This window comes from Hippoglossus stenolepis, chromosome 4 (assembly GCF_022539355.2).
Source record: "Hippoglossus stenolepis isolate QCI-W04-F060 chromosome 4, HSTE1.2, whole genome shotgun sequence".
Lineage (NCBI taxonomy): Eukaryota > Metazoa > Chordata > Actinopteri > Pleuronectiformes > Pleuronectidae > Hippoglossus > Hippoglossus stenolepis.
Window position 1 is genome coordinate 122,654 of NC_061486.1, and position 8,481 is coordinate 131,134.

At 36.3% G+C, this 8,481-nt stretch overlaps 1 protein-coding gene across 1 annotated transcript in view; it reads right to left on the reverse strand.

The window, feature by feature from the left end:
- The window catches only part of LOC118106630 (collagen alpha-1(I) chain), a 688,934-nt gene that overhangs the window by 114,876 nt on the left and 565,577 nt on the right, over window positions 1–8,481 (reverse strand).

Below are 8,481 nucleotides of genomic sequence, written 5' to 3' on the forward strand. Positions count from 1 at the left end.
CTCTCTCCTGACTCTGTTTCCCTCATTATGTTATCTAGAAAATTAAAGAATATATCAGTTTTATCATTTTAACAGCTAAATTTAATTAACCAGATAATTTCAGTGGAATAATTAACCAATAATTGATTATTTAGTAAGGATGGACCCTACTTAATCTACTCTAACATTTGGATTAAATTACTTATGACCAATAAATAATTTTTTACAAGACATTACAAGGTGTTTTAACTTAATAAAGAGACACATTGTCTACTGATTGGTCCATTACTCCTAAAGGATGATCGGATTGGTTTATAAAACAAGTCTAGTCAAATTACTCTCCTCTTATCTGCAAATAAATCCAAAAACAGTCAGAAGAATATCACCCAGAGGAATTTCTCAATTAAGATGTTTAATTATTTAATTATTTATTTGTTATTAATTGAATGATTAGTACCGATTTTATATTAGTTTGTCAGACAAACACTACCCCTACTGGCACACTAAGGAAGAGATAATAATTAAAAACCACTCGAACTGAATAAAATAGAAGCAAATTACTTCACAGATAATCAAGGAGACTATTAGCCAATTGGATAAATAATTCATAGATGGGGTCCTACCTAATTCACTCTAATAGTTTGACTTGTTTTAGGTCACAATTATTTCAATTTTAAACAAGTTTGACATGTTTCTCATAGACTCTTTTGCCAGGAGCACGCACTTCTCCTGCAATGCATTCTATGGGATTGTTTCCTTAACATCACTTTTCTTAAAATATCTCTGCATAAGCCACCCAAACTTAAATTATAGGATGTTACCATCCTAAGAGGAGTTCTCTTAATTAAGATCCTTTTATAATATAAAATTCCAAACTCAGCAAAAACCATGAGTAAGGAGTGTACACACAGACTACACCTGCCCCACAGAGAATCAGCTCTTTAGACCAATCCATGGAGAAATCCAAGATGAGTCTGTTGTAACAATACTAAAGCATGTCTTGCTGGTGTAAGTGACACAGGCATTGCTCAGAAGTTTCCTGGGTTGTGCGGTGTATGGGACACAGGAACTTTTTGGGGAGCTCCATCATTCCCAGTGGAGGACTTTTTGAGCTTTGAGGTTTGAGCTTCACGGCGTGGCCTTTCTCCAAAACCAACAGAAGGATGAAACCGATGTTCCAACCCGACTGGGCACTGAGCAGAGTGGTGGCTCAGTTGTTATCAACTCCACCTACTAGAGAGAACCAGAGAATTTAAAGGATGTCATCTGAAGTCTCTCCACTAGGGCTGAAACTCCAGAGCCAGAGCCAGGAGGCCTCAACATGACCTTAATTCTAATCTTAACCATTATCCTAACCTTAATCAATACCTTAACTCTAAACCCTAACCAGTTAATTCTCGCTAAACCTAACCAGTTAATTCTACGCCTAAACCTAACCAGTTAACCCCATGCCTAAACCTAACCTTTTAATCCTTTATATTAATCTTAACTCTAATCCAAACCCAAACCAATTTATCATAAATATTAATTCTAATACTAACAGTTGATCTTAACAAAACCGTGAATCTTTTTTCTAAATTATCTTAGAATTAGATTATAATAAAACTTAGTTGGACACCCTGGGGCTTGATCAGCCTGGTAGAGGCCTTCCTCAAAGGGAGAGGGTGTCTAGTGATGATAGCGAAACACCCGATGATCCTGAGGGTCCACTACTGATGATGTGTTCCATAATGTAAATTAGAAATTAAAATAGTATCTATGAAATAATAGTCCAACCAACTCCAAGTCAAAATTAAACAACCAATAATTCAAACAATGGAATGAGAATCAATAAATCATGAAATATCAATACAGAAAACAAAAACAGAAAGCACTTACAATAGAAGATTTAAAATATCAACAAAGCAAACCAGTTTTTAAAGGAACAATATCCCAAAACAAAATAACGTTCATATTAAAACCAGCTCATATCAAAAGCCACATTTCAGGCAAAGGGTAGGTGAGAATGGAGGTACTCGATGACGTGCGTGAGCCGGTCTGCATTGCCTTTGGCTCCCTAGTTCAAACTGCCCAGTCGTCCGGACGGGCAGCGGGGGAGTCATCGGAATATTTTTCTAAACCTAACCCAGCCGACCATGAGATGACGGCTCTCTTTGGCTCCCGAATTTGCCTACCCCTTCAAGGCATTTGCTCTCTGCCCAGCCAAGAATCAAGACAGGACGTAGACAGTGGGCGACACAAAGGAGAAAAGAACCAGTCCAAGGACTATCCACAAAACAAAACCCGATCTAACTGACAACGACACTTCTAAACCACAAGAAAAAGCCGGGAGCAAAGATCCCAGAACCAGCAGATTGTATTCACAGCAGGAGGCAGAACAAACCCAGATCTGAGCTCTGCCCTCAAACCTGAAAAAAAGATGGAAAATCATCTACAGAATATCAGACACTATCCAGACTTACCTGAGAGTCAACCTTTAAAAACTAATCCTGAAATCACAAAATAATTACAATGATTATATTGAAAACTCTTACAATTATATAAATAAATATTACTATAAATATCCCAACTCATATATAAGAGTATTTAATATAAGAAATCCCTCTCTCTCCTCTTCACCCACTTCAGTGAGGAGGTAAAGGGGGCAGAGTCCAGCCGGTCCGAGGCGGGGAGGGGTTTGTCCCATTACAGGTCTCTCTCCCTGACTCTGTTTCCCTCATTATGTTATCACAGAAAATTAAGAATATATCAGTTTTATCATTTTTAACAGCTAAATTTAATTAACAGATAATTTCAGTGGAATAATTAACCAATAAATTGATTATTTAGTAAGGATGGACCCTACTTAATCTACTCTAACATTTGGTTAAATTCTTATGATAATAAATAATTTTTAGCAGACATTACAAAGGTGTTTTAACTTAATAAAGAAGACCGTGTCTACTAGTTAGTCCATTACTCTAAAAAGGATGATGGGATTGGTTTATAAAACAAGTCTAGTCAAATTACTCTCCTCTTATCTGCAAAATAAATCCAAAAAACGATCGAAGAAATATCACCCAGAGGAATTTCTCTATTAAGATGTTTAATTATTTAATTATTTATTTATTTATTAATTGAATGATTGAGTACCGGTTATATTAGTTTGTCAGACAAACACTACCCCTACTGGCACACTAAGGAAGAGATAATTAAAAACCACTCGAACTGAATAAATAGAAACTTAAGGTACTTCACAGATAAATCCAAGGGAGACTATTAACCAATTGGATAAATAATTCATATAGATACGAGTCCTACCTAATTCACTCTAATAGTTTGACTTGTTTTGGAGTCACAATTATTCAATTTTAAACAAGTTTGACATGTTTCTCATAGACTCTTTTGCCAGAGACACACTTCTCCTGCAATGCATTATGGGATTGTTTCCTTAACATCACTTTTCTTAAAATATCTCTGCATATAAACCACCCAAACTTAAAATTATAGGATATTTACCATCCTAAGAGGGAGTTCTCTTAATTAAGATCCTTTTATAATATAAGAATTCCAAACTCAGCAAAAACCATGAGTAAAGATTATGTACACACAGACTACACCTGCCCCACAGAGAATCAGCTCTTTAAGACCAATCCATGGAAATCCAAGATGAGTCTGTTGTAACAATATAAAACATGTCTTGCGGTGTAAGTGACACAGAGCATTGCTCAGAAGTTTCCTGGAGTTGTGCGGTGTATGGGACACAGGAACTTTCCAGAACTCCATCATTCCCAGTGGAGGACTTTTGAGCTTTGAGGTTTTGAGCTTCACGGCGTGTGGCCTTTCTCCAAAACCAACAGAAGGATGAAACCAGTGTTCCAACCCCGACTGGGCACTGAGCAGAGTGAGCCTTGACTCAGTTATTTATCCAACTCCACCTACTGAAGAGAACCAGAATTTAAAGGATGTCATCCCCAGGTCTCCCACTAGGGCTGAAACTCAGAGCCAGAGCCAGAGGCCTCAACATGACCTTAATTCTAATCTTAACCATTATCCTAACCTTAATCAATACCTTAACTCTAAACCTAACCAGTTAATTCTACGCCTAAACCTAACCAGTTAATTCTACGCTAAATTCTTAGTTAACCCCATGCCCTAAACCTAACCTTTTAATCCTTTATATTAATCTTAACTCTAATCAAACCCAAACCAATTTATCCTTAAATATTAATTCTAATACTAACCAGTTGATCCTTAACAAAACCGTGAATCCTTTTTCTAAGGGTATCTTAGAATTAGATTATAATAAAACTTAGTTGGACACACCCTGGGGGCTTGATCAGCCTGGCGGAGACCTTCCTCGGAGAGGGTGTCTAGTGATGATGGCCGAAACACCCGATGATCCTGAGGTCCACTACTGATGATGTGTTCCATAATGTAAAATTAGGAAATTAAAATAGTATCTATAGAAATAATAGTCCAACCAACTCCGTCAAAATTAAACAACCAATAATTCAAACAATGGAATGAGAATCAATAAATCCTTAAATATCAATACAGAAAACAAAAACGAAAGCACTTACAATAGAAAGATTTAAAATATCAACAAAGCTTAAACCAGTTTTTAAAGGAACAATATCCCAAAAACAAAATAACGTTCATATTAAAACCAACTCATATCAAAAGCCATTTCAGGCAAGGGGATGGGGTGAGAATGGAGGTACTGGAAGTAGCGTGCGTGGGCCAGTGCATTGCCTTTGGCTCCCTAGTTCCAAACTGCGGTCGTCGGACGAGCAGAGTCATCGAGATATTCATTGCCTTTGGCTCCTAGTTCAAACTGCCCAGTCGTCGGACGAGGCAGGGAGTCATCGAGATATTTTTCTAAACCTAACCTCCTAACCTAACCCTAACTTCTTCTACCTCCCCTAACCTAACCTAACCTAAACAATCTATCTAATCCTAACCTGAACCTGAATCTAACCCTAACCAATCTATCCTAATCCTAACCTGAACCCTGAATCCTAACCTAACCAGTTTGAATCCAATGAACCTAAACCAATATCCCAAAAACCTAACCTAACCAATGGACCTTAACCTAACCAATCTATTCAAAACCTAAACCTAACCCATTAAGACTCAAAACATAACTTGAAACCATGAATCCTAACCTAACCAATTAAAATCTGAATACCTTTAAACCTAACCAATTGACCTAAACCTAACCAATCGACCCAAACCTAAACCTAACCCATTAAGACTCAAAACATAACCGAAACCATGAATCCTAACCCTAAACCAATTTAAATCTGAATATCTTAAAATACCTTTAAAACCTAAACCTAACCAATCGACCCTAAAGCCTAACCAATCGACCCTAAACCTAACCAATAGACCTCAAATCTAAAACTAACCCATGGAACATCAAAACATAAAATCCTAAATACCTGAACCTTTTAAATAAACAAACCATATCCTAAACCTAACCAATCTTTTAAAAGAATTAAGATTCTTTCAAGCCTAAAATCTGAAATAGGGAATCTTAACAAAAAAGGAAAAACCTTGAATCTGTTCTTAAAAAGAATCTTAGAATTACATTATATAAATTACTGTGACACACCCTGGGGCTTGATCAACCCTGGCGGGGCCTTCCTTGGGAGAGGGTGTCTAGTGATGATGGCCGAAACACCCGATGATCCCGAGGTCCACTACTGATGATGTGTCACCTAAAATAGAAATAGAATAAAATTAGACTTCAATAAATAGTCCAAACAACTGTACAAAAAACAAATCCAAACAATAAAAAACAAAACTACCATTAGACTTCAATATAGGACAGACCAAAATAGAAAACCAAGGCATGCCAAAAAATCCTTAGATACTTTGAAAAAACAATACAATATTACCAAAAGATACCAAAAACCAAACTAACTTTTTAAAAATAATAAATAAACTAAATATACAAAAACAAGACTAATAAACAAAGCATCTCAAACCAGTAACTTACCACAAACCAAATGAAAATCGAACAAATCAATTAAAATTAAACCAGAATGAGACAAATGCTATTAAAAGTATAAAGGATAAACTCGTTCTTAAAACCGATTTACATACCCTATCAAAACGATTGTCTCTTCTGTTTTCTAAACAGAAAGGAAACATACCAAAAACCAAACTAACTCTTTTTTAAAAAAATAATAATAATAAATAAACTAAATATACAAAACAAGACTAATAACCAAAGCATCTCAAACCAGTAACTCACCACAAACCAAATGAAAATCGAACAAATCAATTAAAATTAAACCAGAATGAAACAAATGCTATTAAAAAGTATAAAGGATAAACCCGTTCTTAAATCAAAAAACCCAAACCACAGTTAAAAGCCAATCCGGCAAAGGGGATATGTAAGAATGGAGAGTAGTCGATGACGTGCGTGGGCCAGTGCATTGCCTTTGGCTCCCTAGTTCAAACTGCCCAGTCGTCGGACGAAGCAGGGGGAGTCATCGAGATATTTTTTCTAACCCTAACCTAACCTAACCCCCTAACCCTAACCCTAACCCTAACCTTTTATGGTTAAAAGTAATGTAGACCTATATGCAAATTACAAGACAGATTGCACTTTGTTTCATTTTTGTCCAGCATAGGCATTGTATTTTTGCCAGTTTGTGTTTGATTTTGTGTTGTTACAACAGCAACCTTGTGCAATAACAATGTTAATTAAAATGATTTAGTCAGAGACCATATTTGTACATCTCTAATTATCCAGACCCCAGAAGGGGAGGAGGGTTGAAGTCTGGACCTCATGCAATTTTAGTTGAAGATCCCTGGTGTGAAACATCCCTTTTCTCCATTTCCTTCTATCACATCTCTCTTTTCTTTCCATCTGTCTTCTTTCAGTCCGTCACCTTAACCTGTCTTACTTTCTTACTTGTTTCACTTCATTCACATATCCTCCCTTCCTTACTTCTTGTTTCCTCCCTCCCTTCCCATCAGTCACACTTCGGTTACATTTTTCTGCTCTTTAATGCACGTTATGTTCAGATTCCCTCAGTCCAGACTGGCTCTGAGCACCTGTCAGTCACTGTTGTTCATCAAGTGTTGATGTCCGAACCAGTCGGAGCTGAAACCTCAGGGTCACAAACTGCAGCGACATTAACTTTAACCTTTAACCTTTGTTTTCTCTGACAGGACATGTCCCCCAAATGTTTACATATGGTCAACTTGACCCCCCCAATAAACTGATTTGTAGATAGAATTCATAGAAACTTTAAAAATTCTTAATCATTAATACAAAGAAATCTTACTTTAACTTTTAAGTAAACTTGATCAAATACTAAGATATTCATTTCACTGAAACCAATCTGACTTAAAGGGGATATGTGAGAGTGGCGAGCTTTGATGATGATATTTTTATATCTTTGGATATCAATGCAGGACCCGCAAATTCATTAGTACCTAAATGGAAGGAATCCACAAAAAAAATTAATATTAATAAAAGTATTTCAAAAAATACAAATTCAAATATTTCTAAATTGTTGTGATTATGTCTTTGACATCTGTAATGGCAGATTTTGCATTTGTGTAATGTTTAATAGAAGAACAGATATGTATTTAGAAGAAGTAGATAACAAATGTGTTTTCTGTGACTTAACTACGGGAAGTTGCAGAAGGAAGTGTTTATGGCCCTCACATGTGTGTCTTAGCAAATGCTTCACTGCAGGGGTTACTTAGTGTGTCTGATAGAGATGGGTGAGGGGAACTCTGCATTGTATACAGGACTGGGGTCTTTTGATGTTGTAAATCTAGATAGGGGATCTCGGAGACAGATTGTCTCACACCAGAGAGGCACACCAGGGGGGTGAGACGGAGATCTGAGACAGGAACTCTGCCCAACCTGGTCAGACATCAAGAGACTGAAGTATACCTTTTGGCTCCTCGCGGGGAGGGGCTTCTGATTGTATAAGTGAAGTGATTCTCCTGTGCTCTGTGCTCATTCTGTACACGTCACACTAGGTGGCTGTGTGGGGTGAGCCCACCTGCAGGTGTTTTAATTGAACTTTCCTAGAGACAATGTTATGTGTGTATTATTATACAATAGAGTATGATTATTAAACAGAAACTGCCACCACACATCACAACACCGAAACATGCTTCTATAAAATGTGAACGTATTAAATGTCTGTCAGTCATAGAAGCAGCAAACCATAACATATAGTTTAGTGAATTCATTGTTTGTTATATATATATATATATTTGGTTTATGGACTCTTCAATTGTAGTACTGATTTCTTGGAAATGTAAATATCAATTTAAAGTTAATAAATAATTATTGACAATGTTTGTGCATGGCTTTTTGTTATTACTGTTTATCTGTTCTTATCAATATTTGTCTTTAAATTAAAACTCTCTGTGTTTTAGTTCAAACAAGATCAAGGAAGCGATGACAAAAATAAAATTCACTTTGATCTCGTGACTCTTTATCTACAGATTCAATTAATTGTTTATTTGTTTTTTATAAATTAT